Raw genomic sequence first — 18,833 nt, forward strand, 5'->3', positions numbered from 1 at the left:
ACGCGGGGGGTGTCAACCTGTCGGAAACAGTCACTCATATTATCACATGTCGTACCTCCTGTATCATCTATTACCTCCCAGGTCCCTTCCTCAACTGCAACACTTGCAGTACAAATCTCCAATCCCTGGGACCTTTTCACGATGTTCATGGGAGCCATCATTCGTCGGGTCGTCCACCAGTCCTCACTGAGAGCACAAACGAGAACACATACGAGAATCGAACAAAATACCGATAGGAAACATTTGGTAAGTTGAGGGATAAGTTTCCCGAGCTTGTCATGTCCATAGCCGGCACCATCCACTAGCCTGGGTTGGACCAAAGAGGGCACTAGACCTTTTGAACACACCTCACATACCTCTGACGTCTGGGGAATCTCTGGCTGGTTCACTACATGCTGTAACTTGCCATACCGCAAGCACACATCCGCCTTCGCTCCAGACTCGTTGGTATCCGTGGGTGCCTGCACACGAGGCCTCTCTTCTAGCTCAGGTACCTCTGCCTTCTTAACCTCATGTTCCTTGTCGAGAGAAGAATCAGGAGACACTGCTAGATAACTGTCGATCTGCGGGGAAGAGGACAAATTAGACATGTTCAAATCCGGGTGTGTCTTTACCTGGACATTACCATTGCCTGTTATCTCAGACCGTGCTGTTCCGGTAGACTCGTCCGCAACCTTGGGATGATTGGTGCTCCAATCGGTCACCAAGTCGTTGGCTAGTACCACGTCAATCCCAGCCACAGGGAGGGTATCGACTACTGCCAACGCACATGTGCCGCTGAAATCAGGCGAGTCAAGATGTACGGGCACTAAGGGGGCGATGTACTGCGTCCTAGGAAACCCAACCAGGACAACCTTTTGTCGCCCATCCACACTTACTCCCTCGGGTAACGAGCTCTTCACGATCAGGGACTGGGCTGCTCCACTATCTCTGAGCACTACAATTGATCTACCAGTATGATCACTCGTTACATACCCGGTTGAAGTGTGAGGGGCCAACAAACTTGGTCCTTCCTGCGTCGTCGTAGACTGGTTTCCTACTGGTGGTGTAACACAGCTCATCAACATCACCTCCCTTCGTGCGCTGCCACCTCTTCTGCCTCGGCACCTAGCAGCTACGTGCCCTTTCTGCCCACAAGTCCAGCACACCATATTCCTCCTTGGACTACGGTGTTTCGGACTACTAGGACTTGTTCTTCGGGGGCTACTTGGGGGCGTCTTCTTAGCGCTTCGTGGGACGGGAGTCTCTTCATCGTCCTGAGGTCTGTCAAACCGGCGCTGGTAATTCCTCGGGACGTACTTAGCAGACGACCTATGAGTCAGGATATACTCTTCAGCCATGGTGGCTGCTGCACTCAAGGTCTCCACCTGCTGCTCTTCTAAGTATGTCTTGAGGTCTCCAGACAAACAATCCTTGAAGTCCTCGAGCAGAATCAGCTGTTCGAGGTCTTCCTTGGTCTCCACCTTCCGAGAGGCACACCATTCTTGAAAAAGTCGCTCCTTGATGGTGGCGAATTCGGTGAAAGTGTGCTCTGAGGTCTTCTTCAGGTTTCTGAACTTTTGCCTATATGCCTCGGGTACCAATTGGTACGCCATGAGCACCACTTTCTTCACCATATCGTAATCGCCGGAGTCGTCAAGGGATAACGTAGAGTAGGCGATTTGGGCCTTCCCAGTCAAGACTGACTGTATCATGATGGCCCAATTCTCCCTTGGCCACTCCAAAGAGGCAGCGACTTTCTCAAAGGCTGCGAAGAACTTCGAAACTTCTCTCTCGTTGAATTTGGGGACCATTTAGATATTCCTTACCGGATCGAAACCGCTTACTCCAGTTTGTCTCTGTCCAGCGCCTAGTCGTAATACTTCTAGTTCATGTTGTCTCTGTCTTTCTTTTTCTTCTCTTTCTCGTTCTTCTCTCTCTCTTTCTCGTTCTTCTCTCTCTCTTTCTCGTTCTTCTCTCTCTCGTCTCTCTTCTCTTTCTCGTTCTTCTCTCTCTCTTTTCTCTTATCTTTCTCGTTCTTCTCTCTCTCTTTCTCGTTCTTCTCTTCTTTCTTCTCTTTCTAATTCTAAACGCCTCATCGCCAATTCTTTTTCTTTCATCTCCATTTCTTTATCTTGTCTCTCTCGTTCCATTTCTAATTTCTTCCATTCTATCTCGCGATTGATCTCTAGGGCGCGCTTTTTGACTGTTAGGAAGCTGATATTAAGCTCACCTGCATCACTATCAACGTCGCTGCCCTTATCTTCCTTTTCCGTGGAAGCTATTTCCTCACCTTCCCTTGTACTAGGAGTCTCGCCTTCCTGTTTCTCTTCTGCCTTCAGGTGCCGGTGAACCTTGGACAAGATCTCCACACGGGAATCACTGGCACGGATCTTGATCTCCAGGTAGGCGCTCACTAGTACAAGCTCTGGTTTGCTCAGATACTTTAATCTGGCAAGACAGTCCACTCTATTCAGAAAAGCCTGAACATCGTCCAGATCATCGATGGTAGCTTTGTCTGCCATTGTCACAGATGGAACACTTAGCACTTAACACACTGCTTACACGTTAGCACTTAACACACCGAGCACTGTTCTATGCCAATATTGCACTTTATCGCACCAAACACTGCACTTGCCAATATTGCACGTAATCACTTCGGGCACCGCACTACCCAATATTGCACTGAATCACAGCGAACTCTTCGCTCTACAATATTGCACTGAATCACTGAGCACCGCACTAGTCAATATTGCACTTAATCGCTTAATCACAGCGAGCACCGCACTGCACAATATCGCACTTAGTCACTCTGAGCACCGCACAGGACGTATAACGTCACAATCGTCACACAGGGGGAATTATATACAGGGATTACGCCACTTCACCACCCCTGTCAAACATACTTAACAAGGGGACGGATCCCGCTGGGGATGCCAATTATGTTACGGCCACTCTCGGGACGCAACGGGGTCCTTACTCTGATGTTGTTAGAGGAAGATATATGTATCCGTTCCCAAGCCAGTAGTGGCTATCAAGGGATGAGATCCGTGACGCAATTAACTTAAAGGGAGTAGGGAAAGAAAGCTAAGAACTTAATATTATAATTATTACCATCACCTATTAAATATATAAAACAAATGAGTACACAAAGGGGAGGGGTATTAACACTTTACAAGGGGATTAATCCTCATCGTGGTCTTCTGCTGAAGACGCTGGTGCCACACCACTTGGTGCCGAATCCTGGGTGCTTTCTTCGTGGCCTCACGACGTGTCCTCTGAGAATGCCGAGCCTACCCGGGCCACAGGTCAGCCAAAACGCAGGTCCACTGGGGGCACCGTCGTGGAGGCCGTCAACCACACGTCCAGCTGGTCTGCTGGCAGGTACTGAGCCACCAAGGCTGGTACGGCCACTCCACGAACGATATAAGGGGTACGCCCTAGACAGGAGTCTCGTGTGATATCACAAATCACCCTCCTGTCCTCAATACCCCAGTGGATGATCGTCTCCAACAGTCGGTCCCGGGTAAATCCTTTCACTGCCACTCCACTGGCAGGCTAACACACCACAGTGTTCTTCCGGGGGGACGACGTCACAACAGCTGCAGTAAACTTCACAGTATGGAGACTGGCTGCCTCGGGTAGACTGACTCAACCTTCAACACTGTGGTCCCAGGTCGACTCTGTAAACAGACCCGTCATCAATAACCGGGACACTAATACATCTCACTTACGGGCTCGGGCACAAACACCTGACGTATCCAGTCCATAGATGGCGCTGTCGTCGGAGCACCACCTCACCTGAGGTCAGGAGCGGCGGTGTTGAGCGCTGAACCAGACTGGAAACTGGTCCTCGAGGCCAGTACACGCTGTCCTCACTAGGTGTCGTCGTCCGTTTGGCGGGGGTTTCGGGAGCTGACCCACAGATGGCGTGTTTGTCACTGTTCCAGGCTCGGACGCTGGATCCGGGTTCGTAACACACACAACAGTCATACCCATACACAACAGTCATACACACACACACACAACAGTCATACATACACACACACAACAGTCATACATACACACAACAGTCACACACAACAGTCATACACATACACACAACAGTCATGCACATACACACAACAGTCATACACACACTCAACAGTCATACACACACCCAGCAGTCACACTTAAGTCATACACACACACACAACAGTCATACACAACATTCATACTCACACACACAACAGTCACACACAATTGTCATACACATACACACAACAGTCACACACACACACATACACCAGTAACACACGTTAGTCATACACACACACACACACACACATAACAGTCACACACATCAGTCATACATATGCACACAACAGTCACACACAACAGTCATACATAACAGTCATACCCAAACACACAACAGTCACACACAACAGTCATGCACACACACAACAGTCACACACAACAGTCATACACACACACACAACTGTCACATACAACAGTCATGCACACACACAATAGTCATATACACACACAATAGTCACACACAACAGTCATTCACACACACACACACAACAGTCACACACAACAGTCATACACACACACACAACTGTCACATACAACAGTCATGCACACACACAATAGTCATATACACACACAATAGTCACACACAACAGTCATTCACACACACACACACAACAGTCACAAACAACAGTCATACACACACACACACACACAACAGACATACACACACACACAACAGTCATGCACACACACAACTGGCATACACACTCACAACAGTCATACACACACACAAGAGTCACACACAACAGTCACTCACAAAAGTCACACACAACAGTCACACACAAAAGTCACACACAATAGTCATACACAAACACACAATAGTCACACACAACTTTCACACACAACAGTCAAACACAACAATCATACAAACACAACAATCATACAAACACACATCAGTCACACACATCAGTCATACACACACACACACACACAGCTGTCACACACAACAGTCACACAAAACAGTCATACACACAAAACAGTCAAACACACACACAACAGTCATACACACACAACAGTCACACACAACAGTCATACACACACACACAACAGTCATACACACACACACACAACAGTCACACACAACAGTCATACACATACACACACAACAGTCATATACACACACACAACAGTCATACACATACACAACGGTCATACACAACAGTCATAAACACACACAGAACAGTCATACACACACAACAGTCATACACACACAACAGACACAAACAACAGTCACACTCAACAGTCATACACACACACACACAACTGTCACACACAACAGTCATGCACACACTCAATAGTCATTCACACACACACAACAGTCACACACAACAGTCATTCACACACACACACACACAACAGTCACACACAACAGTCACACACAACAGTCATACACACACACACACAACTGTCACACACAACAGTAATGTACACACTCAATAGTCATACACACACACACAACAGTCATTCACACACACACACACAACAGTCACAAACAGCAGTCACACTAAACAGTCATACACACACACACACAACTGTCACACACAACAATCATTCACACACTCAATAGTCATACACACACACACAACAGTCACACACAACAGTCATACACACACACACAACAGTCACACACAACTTTCACACATAACAGTAACACACAACTTTCACACACAACAGTCCTACACACACACACCAGTCAAACACACCAGTCACACACAACAGTCAAACACAACAGTCAAACACAACAGTCACACACAACAATCATACACACACACATCAGTCACACACATCAGTCATACACACACACACAACAGTCACACAGAACAGTCACACAGAACAGTCACACACAACAGTCACACACAACAGTCATACACACACAACAGTCATACACACACACACACAATAGTCACACTCAACAGTCATACATACACACACACACACACACACACACACACAACAGTCATACACACACACACTCAACAGTAACACTCAACATTCACAATCAACAGTCATACACACACACACACAACAGTCACACACAACAGTCATACACACACACACAACAGTCACACACAACAGTCATACACACACACACAACAGTTATACACATACACACACAACATTCACACACAACAGTCATACTCACATACGCAACAGTCACACACAACAGTCATACACACACACAGAACAGTTATACACACACACACAACAGTCACACACATTAGTCATACACATACACAACAGTCATGCACACACACAACAGTCATGCACACACACAACAGTCACACAAAACAGTCACACACAACAGTCATAAACATACACACAACAGTCAAGCACATACACACAACAGTCAAACACAACAGTCATAAACATACACACACAGCTGTCACACACAACTGTCACACACAACAGACATACACATACACACAACTGTCACACACAACAGTCACACACAACAGTCATACACACACACACAAAAGTCACACACAACAGTCATAAACACACACAACAGTCACACACAACAGTCGTACACACACACACAACAGTCACACACAACAGTCATATACACACCCAACAGTCACACAACAATCATACACACACACACACAACAGTCATACACACACACACAACAGTCACAAACAACAGTCATACACACACAAAACAGTCATACACACACACAAGAGTCACACACAACAGTCATACACACACACACAACAGTCACACACAACAGTCATACACACACACAACAGTCACACACAACAGTCATACACACACACAACAGTCACATACAAGTCACACACAACAGTCACACACAACAGTCATACACACACACACAACAGTCATACACACACACAACAGTCATACACACACACAACAGTCACACACAAGTCATACACACACACACACAACAGTCATACACACACACACACACACAACAGTCATACACACACACACACAACAGTCACACACAACAGTCATACACACACACACACAACAGTCACACACAACTGTCATACACATACATACAATAGTCACACACACACACACACACACAAGAGTAACACACAACAGTCATGCACACACACACAACTGTCATCCACATACACACAACAGTCACACATACACACACACACACCAGTCACACACAACAGTCATACACACACACAAAACAGTCACACACAACAGTCACACACAACAGCCATACTCACCCACACAACAGTCATACACACACAACAGTCATACACACACACAACAGTCATACACACCCACACAACAGTCATTCACACACACAACAGTCATACACACACACAACAGTCATACACACACACAACAGTCACACACAACAGTCATACGCACACAACAGTCACACACAACAGTCATACACACACACACACACACAACAGTCATACACACACACACAACAGTCACACACAACAGTCATACACACACACACACAACAGTCATACACACACACACACAACAGTCATACACACACACACACAACAGTCATACACACACACAACAGTCAAACACAACAGTCATACACACACACAACAGTCACACACAACAGTCATACACACACACATCAGTCACATACAGCAGTCATACACACACACACACAACAGTCACACACAACAGTCACACACAACAGCCATACTCACCCACACAACAGTCATACACACACAACAGTCATACACACACACAACAGTCATACACACCCACACAACAGTCATTCACACACACAACAGTCATACACACACACAACAGTCATACACACACACAACAGTCACACACAACAGTCATACGCACACAACAGTCACACACAACAGTCATACACACACACACACACACAACAGTCATACACACACACACAACAGTCACACACAACAGTCATACACACACACACACAACAGTCATACACACACACACACAACAGTCATACACACACACACACAACAGTCATACACACACACAACAGTCAAACACAACAGTCATACACACACACAACAGTCACACACAACAGTCATAGACACACACAACAGTCACATACAGCAGTCATACACACACACACACAACAGTCACACATAACAGTCACACACACACACACAATAGTCACACACATCAGTCATACACACACACACACACACAACAGTCACACACAACAGTGATACACACACACAACAGTCACACACACACAACAGTCACTCACAACAGGTATACACACAGACAACAGTCATACACACACATAACAGTCATACACACACACAACAGTCACACACAACAGTCATACACACACACACACACAACGGTCACACACAACAGTCATACACACACACAAGAGCCACACACAACAGTCAAACACACACACAACAGTCATACACGCTCACAACAGTCATACACACACACAACAGTCACACACAACAGTCATACACTCACACAACAGTCACACACAACAGTCATACACACACACACACAACAGCCACACTCAACCGTCATACACATACACACAACAGTCACACACAACAGTCATACACACACACACAACACTTATGCACACACACACAACACTCATACCCACACACAACAGTCATACACTTACACACAACAGTCGTACACATACACACAACAGTCACTCACAACAGTCATACACATACACACAACAGTCATACACGCACACACAACAGTCACACACAACAGTCATACACAAACACAACAATCATACACACACCCAACAGTCACACTCAACAGTCATACACATACACACAACAGTTACACACATCAGTCATACACATACACACAACAGTCACACACAACAGTCATACACACACACACACACAACAGTCATACACACACACACACACAACAGTCATACACACACACACACACACACACACACACACACACACAGAACAGTCATACACAAACACACACACACAACAGTCATACACAAACACACACACAACAGTCACACACAACAGTCATACACATACACACAACAGTCATACACACACATACTACAGTCGCACACAACAGTCACACACAACAGTCACACACAACAGTCATACACACACACACACACACACACACACAACAGTCTCACACAACAGTCACACACAACAGTCACACAAAACAGTCATACACACACAACAGTCACACAGAACAGTCAGACACACACACACAACAGTCATACACACACACCCAACAGTCACACTCAATATTCATACACATACATACAACAGTCATACACACACACACAACAGTCATATACACACACACAACAGTCATACACACACACACAACAGTCATATACACACACACAACAGTCACACACAACAGCCATACACACTCACAACAGTCACACACAACAGCCATACACATACAAACAACAGTCATACACATACAGACAACAGTCATACACACACACAACAGTCACAATACACACACACAACAGTCACACACAACAGTCATACACACACACACACACACACACACACACACACACACACACACACACACACACACACACACACACACAACAGTCACACACATCAGTCATACACATACACTCAACAGTCACACACAACAGTCATACACACGCAACAGTCACACACAACAGTCATACACACACAACCTGCGTACCATGCAAGCTGATGGAGAAGATTGTGCGAGAAAAGGAAGTGGAGCACTTAGAGCGAAGGAACTTTGTAACACAGCATCAACATGGTTTCAGGGAAGGCATGTCCTGCCTCACAGGGTTACTTGAATTCTACGACCAGGCAACAAAAATAAGGCAAGAAAGAGAAGGATGGGCAGACTGCATATTTTTGGATTGTCAGAAAGCCTTTGATACAGTGCCACACAAGAGGCTAGCAAGAAAGCTGGAGATGCAGGCTGGAGTGAAAGGGAAGGTACTCCATTAGATAAAGGAGTACCTTAGCAAGAAGAGACAACGAGTCTTTGTGAGGGGTGAGGTCTCAAATTGGCGAGACGTTACAAGTGGAGTCCCGCAGGGGTCAGTTCTTGGACCTATACTGTTTCTGGTATATGTAAATGATCTCCCAGAGGGTATAGATTCGTTCCTCTCAATGTTTACCGACGATGCAAAAATTATGAGGAGGATTGAAACAGAGGATGATAGTAGGAGGCTACAAGATGACCTGGATAGACTGAGTGAATGGTCCAATAAATAGCTGTTGAAGTTCAACCCGAGTAAATGCAAAGTAATGAAACTAAGCAGTGAAAACAGGAGGCCAGACACAGGATACAGAATAGGAGATGAAGTACTTAATGAAACAGAGAGAAAGATCTAGGAGTTGATATCACACCAAACCTGTCTCCTGAAGCCCACATAAAGAGAATAACGTCTGCGGCATATGCGAGGCTGGCTAACATCAGAACAGCGTTCAGGAACCTGTGTAAGGAATCATTCAGAATCTTGTACACCACATATATAAGACCAATCCTGGAGTATGCGGCCCCAGCATGGAGCCCGTACCTTGTCAAGCACAAGACGAAGTTGGAAAAAGTCCAAAGGTATGCTACTAGACTAGTCCCAGAACTAAGAGGCATGAGTTACGAGGAAAAGCTGCGGGAAATGCACCTTACGACACTGGAAGACAGAAGAGTAAGGGGGGACATGATCACAACCTACAAAATCCTCAGGGGAATCGACCGGGTAAACAAGGATAAACTATTCAACACTGGCGGGACGCGAACAATGGGACACAGGTGGAAGCTGAGTACCCAAATGAGCCACAGAGACATTAGAAAGAACTTTTTCAATGTCAGAGTAGTTAGTAAATGGAATGCACTAGGAAGTGATGTGGTGGAGGCTGACTCCATACACAGTTTCAAATGTAGATATGACTGAGCCCAGTAGGCTAAAGAATCTGTACATCAGTTGATTGACGGTTGAGAGGCGGGACCAAAGAGTCAGAGCTCAACCCCCGCAAACATAACTTGGTGAACTAGGTGAGCACACACATCAGTCACACACTCACTCACATCAGTCATACACTCACACTCATCAGTCACACACTCACACAACAGTCACACACTTACACACTCACACGCACTCAACAGTTACACACACACACACACACACACACACACACACACACACACACACACAACACATCATGAAATAAAATCTTAATAATACAGTACCGTTCTGCACAATACACTATAATACACGTGAATATAATGATATTTCAAATACTGCAGAATAAATTACATTGTAAGAGAGGTACTTTGACTCGTGAAGGTAGGACCCCAGCGTACCCAGTCTGAACTGGGTAGGCTAGTCCTAACAGAAAATTGTTGGTCTTTACGTGAACTGAATATGGAAGAAGCGTTGATCTTTTCGAGTATTGACTAGAGATGAGTGTTGACCTGCGCAGTGGCCCTTTTCCTTCCCCGAGGACTTTAAGGAAGTAATGACCTTTCTTTTCGTCCTCTGGAGCCTCCGGATTGAGCGCTCGGGTAAGCGGAAATCCTGTGCACTTTCACCGTATCTTCTCTTCTGGAGACGAGCGAGAAGCCTCCACAATCCTTCCTGGGTCGCTCTGCTATGTATCAAGGCACTCTCTTCGTCTCTCTATAGGTGTCAAAAGTTTCCTGAAAATATTCTATATAAACTTGAATGATTTTCACGTTTATGAGTCTTATTCTCTGTATAATTTTGGTTCCTTTGTAAACTCACACTAACATGAATGTGTGTGTAGCTTTTCGGCATGAATACTATAATGTGATGAAGCTCAAACTAACCATGATTTTTTTTAGTCTTGCACTAAACACACTGGTAGTGTAATTTATTTTTTGCGTCCCTTATTTTTAACTTATTTTCTTCCCAGGATTTTATTTATAAACCCTAACAATTTTCAGATTTTTTTCCTGAACATTTTAACCTCCAGTTAATGAAGTGTGTGAATGTCTTGAGCTGACACTGAGAGCCCCAGTTATGATGCTAGCCAGATAATGACAGCTACAGTGGTAACACTGTTTAATTACTGGTTATGCTGAGTAATGGGAAACAATTCTTGGTAATGCTTAGCAATGACAGGTAATTCTTGCGAATGCTGAATTATGATTGGAAATGCTTGAAGATGCTGGAAAATGACTGATGATTCTTCGTAATGCTGAATAGGTAATGCTCGACATTAATGTCCAATAAATCTCCCTTGTGTTAAGTAATTATCAGAAATGTTGATCAGTGACGGGTAGTGCTCGACATTGTATTATTTGCCAGAGTTGACCTCAGATCACTCCCGTTAATGACTCATCTTCACTGCTATTGTTATGGCTCTGTTGGCGAGCAACACCTGTTATGGTAGTATGGGTTAGTTAGCACTGATGCTCGTAAATGCCAACTTTTTGGGGGCCATATCCAAGGTAATGTGAGGGAAGTGAGGTTTCTTGGTAGCTGAAACCTATCGTTTATTACTTTCTCGCTATCAGTAATGTCAGGAAAGGAATTGTGATAGTCGGTGATGAACAATAGTCTGCAATTCTCGGAACGTAAGAATTATTTCGTTCATGTTATCGTAGTATATAACATAATAACTTAATATAACACACTCGTTAATATATCCAGTGAATTATTTTTTTTGAATTTTTACTGAAAGACATTATTCACAATATTTTACGTTCATGTTAGGCTCACTGAGCAAAATGTGTGATATCGGCCCAAAAAGAACTATGATATTGGCTGCAGGATTAGGTAGCGTTAGATTTGTTCATGTGCTCAATAATCATTGAGCTTGATGATAAGAAGAGCTGAAGGGTGATTTATTGTTTTATAAACTTTTAACATCATCATCTAACATATCTATCCTGGCCAACCCTAACGGAATTATGCTCATTAGCCCAGGACAATAACAAAAATTGTGTTTTAACTGACGACTGACTAACGTTTTAACATTGACAAGTCATGTTTTGTGGGCAAAAGCTCAAATATCTAAATCCGTTTTTATTAATAGTTTGTTTTGCCAAAAATAATTTGTAGCATTTGTTGTAACCTTTGACCTTATCGGGAGGCATATTCATCAGATTATTACAACATTCCGTCCACCCACTTTGATCACATGTATTCAATGTGTCCAATTTTATTGGAAGGGTTAGGATACTGACATTATTTCTTTCCTTAATGAAGAATTTACTCGAAAACTAAATTTCTTCCAGAGCCCCCATGGGCAGTTGTGTGTAATTCCACGGTATAATCACTCAATATTTCAATACGTTCACTTACATTGCCTGGTAGCATGTAGGTCCTCTCGTGTCATGTATGGTTCTCGGTTCCACTTCTCTCGCATACGCTAAAACCTCCAGAAAGTCATTGAGAAACGCCCATACAGGTACCATGTGTGGCTATCGTTTTTATGTGGCCACCTGTGACCTGACGCGCACAAGACAACTAAGACAAGTCATAGTATATCACCTAGTAAATGTTCTCCCAAGGTGACTATACTCCAGGGGCCGGATTCAGGAAGGTACTTACGAAGGTTTTTCCTCTTAGCTAAGAACGTTTTCCCCTCTTAGCGCCTTCGTGGCGGCTACATCCGTATTCAAGTAGCTACCCTAAGTGGAAAAACCTTCGTAAGTTCATTCCGGGATTTAAGTGTGGTTTCGACCACTCGTAGCTTTACGTAAACTGGATATAAGTCATTTTTTCTCTACTACATAACACTGAGATCGATTTATGATATTGGAACATGACCAAAATATTATAGCTGGTGAATCTAGTGAAGAGGAGTCCTTCGTGTTAGTTATATATGCATTCTCTGCTTGAAACTTGAAGTAAATATGTGTTTGATGATAGTAGAATTAGTTTTATAATAGCAAGATATTATACCAGTAGTTATTAAGTAAATAAACACTGGTGAACATGAAATATGAGAGAAGGTGATGAGCCCTGCCTGATGGGATCATTTACTATCACCAAATGACCCTGTTCACCTAGTAGTAAGGGTGTACCTTAGCTATACATAGCCATTTCAAATTTATTTAGTTTGGTTTTATTTTGAAATTAAATCTGGGTGAGACATAAATTAAAAATATGCTGCACAAATGATGTTAGGTAAGGAGAAGGGTAAAAATGTCACAAACTTTATTCATTGAATACTTAAAGCTATAATTATGACTATATAGATTATTCAAAAAGAGAGGGAAGTAGGGGTCCAAAACCTCTTCCTGTTATACAATTTGGGTGTGGAACAAGTAATTATCAAAAGAAGGCACCATGCCGTGAAGGCTATGTAGCAGTAAGGCAGTGAGGTGAGGCAGCTACTTATTTGAGAAATGCTTATTTTATTTACCTTATAAGCTGAGGCAACTTATTTTATTTGAGGAATACTCAGCTGATTCCTCTACATTTAGCATGGAACAAATTTGTGTCCAAGACCTCTTCCTGTTACTCAATTTGGCTGTGTGTAACCAAACTAGAAGTGCTCTACAAATCAAGGGACCCAGAATGTGGAATGACCTCCCGAATCATGTCAAAGGCTGTACCTCTCTCAACCAGTTTAAGAGTTAAACCATGTACTGCCTAATTAACTCCATGTAACCTAACTTACCTCCTAAATATCAACCCATGTCTTGCTATTTTTTAAAGAACGCTGTTCACCAACATGTGCAATTGCTGATTTATGCTATGTTAACCCCCCTTTTTGTATTTTTTATTCCTTCTTTCAACACAATTTATACTTAATCCCGATTACTATTAAGTTTTAGTCTGTGTTTTTTCCCCCACACCTTGCCCGAAATGCTATGAGTATTAGTGGCTTTAGGTATTGTATGTACTAGCTCTGTCTATAAATCCAACATTATGTTTGTAAATCAACTGTATGTACTTTTCCTGAATAAAATGTATTTATTATTTATTTTTTAATCAGTAAGTATTAAAAGAAGGCACCAAGCTGGGAAGGCTAGTATTAGTGGTATTAGTATTAGTGGCTTTAGGTATTGAATGTACTAGCTCTGTCTATAAATCCAACATTATGTTTGTAAATCAACTGTATGTACTTTTCCTGAATAAAATGTATTTATTATTTATTTTTTAATCAGTAAGTATTAAAAGAAGGCACCAAGCTGGGAAGGCTATATACGCACCATTGTGTGTAACAATAAACCATTTTTTTTTAACAAATAATGCACCTGTATGGTAAAACAAATCCTGTCAGCTGTAAAAATATTGATGCAGTTATTTAAATGAAAAATATAATGAAAGAAATATTACTGGTTTATTTTTATCCTATCTTTTTGTACTGTACAGTATATTCAAGAAAGTGAAAAATTGAGACATAATGCACAATTTAATGAATGATTAGCATGGATTAGCAGTTCAAATGAAATATGACTATTACATATCAACATGAGATCTTAATGATCCATGGTCAACATGATTTAATAAGGATAATGCAGTACTGAATTTGTAATAATACAAACTATAATTTAAAATCTTTATTACTGATTTTTTTTATTAAGAAGATTAGGTATACACAGCAATGTGCTGCTACCCTATTCTATATGGAATATTACACAGTGTAGATAAAAAACTAGCTATAAGTTTATCTAATACTCCCATCTCACAGGATGGTTAGACATACTGTACATGGAATAAATTTAGAAAATACCAGCCTCAATACAAAAAACAAATCAACTCTGACTAAACAACTCTAAGCAATTTTCACAAGAGGTAAGCACTGAATCATGGAAACATTATATTATAATTACTCTTACCAGTTTCTACAAGACTCCTCTCAAACAATGTATTTTTAAACATGTTTAGGTATACACAGCAATGTGCTGCTTCCCTATTCTGTATAAAGGACCACACAGTGTAGATCAAAAACCAGCTACAAGCTCATCCAACATCCTCACCTCACAGGACGGCCAGTCATACATGGAATTAGGAGAGAACAAAATACTTAATGCTGATCTATTAGCCTCCACTGGCAAAATCTGGGTGCAGCACAAGAATATCTTCCAATATTCCTGAGTGTATGAAGTAATTACAGTGCTCAAAATACCTCATACCATTTGGTATGAAGAAACTGATAACAGGGCAATCACAGATATAGTGTTGGAGAGTATGTTCTCTCAAGTAGGACTGAAAACAGATGTTTTTTTCCACCAAGAGGGCTATAAACCCATGGAACCGCCTACCCGCTGAAGCCGTAAATGCCAAATTCCAGCTAAAAAAATATCATTAAGACAATTGGCGGGCCCTTTAACAAGCCGCCGGCTTTCTGTTCTCTTCGAGGCCACTACATAGTTAGTGGCCCTTGGGTAAATTCAGTAAATATATACAATAATTGTCAGCGCATCTTCCGAGCAACAAGGACAGCTACACAGTATCTCTTAGAATTACGTAGGTAAACAACAAATGTAACATATTTGTTTACTACAATGTCGGTGCTGGCTGTAGAAGTTGAAAAAACATTATTTTACTTCGAAATATACTAATTTTATAAGAAAATTCGACGTAAATAGGAGGCAGTAGAGCTCCGATAAGCCAGCGCTAAATCTTCAATATGAAGAATGTTGCTGCTCTCTGATTGGCCAAACGAAACACAGTAGTGACCTCTATCCGCACGTAGGTGAACCAACAAATTCTTCTTAAGTGGACCTTATTGAATCGCACCTAAGCATCTTCTTAGGGCGCACTTAGGAACCTTCGTAGCAAACCCACTTACGAAGAAATACACAGAGCTTCCTAAATCTAGGTCCAGACCTCCACTACGCTCTCATCATTTTGAAAGTGCACATTTATCTCTTCTTGTGTGAACTACTTAAAACTAGAGCCTCGCTTTCGTTGTCCAACGTTGGCATCAATAATTACTAATATTTAATAAATCTTTTACCTTAGGCCTACCCCGACCAGCCTCGGTCCGTCCCGTACCCCACATCATTTTCCTTACATATTTGGGTAATGCCATCACCGTCTGGCCTCCACTTTGGACAGACAAACAGACATACATTTTCTTGTATATTTCATATGTATAGAGTACAATTTGTATGTATTCAAATGGGCTCTTTATTCATTGAGCATTTACTTGATATAATTTATTTTGCGAGCTTTGCAAGTTTCTAAAGATTGTACATCTGCCCGAATTGCATTATTTTCCTCATCTATTTCCTTTCGGCCGATTTCGTACCCAATTTTCCTCTGACCACTCACTGGACCTGACTTTTCTTATCGCACATATAGTCCATTTTCTTTGGCATAGAGTGAATTCGTTTCCGGTAAATGCATTCTAACCCCATTTTCTCCGTACTCACACTGGACTCGTTTTCCCTGACTGTTTACACTTACACCCCAATTCCACTCCATCCCTCTCTCAATTTAGGCCACTGCTCCAGAAAATAACGAAATATGAAGTATGTTTTGCGTCTTAATGGTGAGCCGTATCTGGATGTACTTTATTACAGGAGGTGGTCCTTCTGCCTAACTGGAAAGCAATAAAAGCCATTAAACTGCTTTCACTTCCCTTGCATGGCAGTTTGGGAGAAACCACCCCATTAACCCCCCTTCCCCCGCCCCTGGAAAATTTTATGTTTCAGGGGAAAGGTTTAGCCGTGTCAATAAAGCCTGAAAAATAGAAGGGAGGGAAGAGGCGTGGGAACGATGATGCCGTAAAGATCGGGAAGCTGTTTTCTCTCTCTCTCACACACTCAGTGTCATTCTTATTTATGATCATCCACTTACCAGTTCCCTCTTTGTTTTGTTTTGTCTTTGTCTACTTTTACAATGGCATTGTTATTGTTTTCGAGTCTTTTTAATATATTACATTTATTTAAATTTGTTATTGGTATTGTTTGACTGTTGTTTGCAAAATCATTCAAACGATGTTTTGCGATAATTTTTATATTTTCGTCTTATACGATTTACGTATCTACACAAAATCTTACTATACCCGCCTGTATGCGATATGTGGCGGACGATCCCCCCATCAAGAAGGCCGCCGCTCAGTCAACACGTTACACTCCTGGTCTTTATTGCCTTACCTGTCACTTTGACTTCGTGTTCTTTACTACTGCTGGCTCTTAATGGTATATATGTCATGCTGAGCCACGAGGGATGAATCCGTGTTGCTGCTGTTACTTTATCTCTTGTTGTTGCAGCTGTGCTGTTTTAACTGCTGCTGCTTTAACTGCTAATGCTGCATTAACTTCTGTATCTCCTGTAAATGCTGCTGTTGCTGCTGTTCTTGTTGATGTCGCTGCTACAATTCATGGTTCTGTTTCTGGAACAACTTTTACTGCTTTTACTCCTGTTGATATTTCTCTTACTGCTCCTCTGCTAACACCACAACTAACGATGCTGCTGCTAGTGCTGCAACAACAGCTGCTGCCAAAGCTGCTAACACTACCCCTGCTCCTCTACATCTGCTTCAGCCGCTGATACTGCAGCTGCTCTTGATGTAGCTGTCATCCCCCATTCTTTTCCCACATCGCTGTGAAGGATTAGATTAATTTGAATAAATGTTAGTACAAGTTTGTGAATGACAGGCAATAGACCAGGAGGGAAATCCTCCAGCCGTAGGTGGCGGAGGGTGTGTGGTGGAGGCGGGTGGCGGAGGGTGTGTGGTGGAGGCGGGTGGCGGAGGGTGTGTGGTGGAGGCGGGTGGCGGAGGGTGTGTGGTGGAGGCGGGTGGCGGAGGGTGTGTGGTGGAGGCGGGTGGCGGAGGGTGTGTGGTGGAGGTGGGTGGCGGAGGGTGTGTGGTGGAGGCGGGTGGCGGAGGGTGTGTGGTGGAGGCGGGTGGCGGAGGGTGTGTGGTGGAGGC

The sequence above is a fragment of the Procambarus clarkii genome, chromosome 31 (genome assembly GCF_040958095.1).
Source record: "Procambarus clarkii isolate CNS0578487 chromosome 31, FALCON_Pclarkii_2.0, whole genome shotgun sequence".
NCBI classification, from domain to species: domain Eukaryota; kingdom Metazoa; phylum Arthropoda; class Malacostraca; order Decapoda; family Cambaridae; genus Procambarus; species Procambarus clarkii.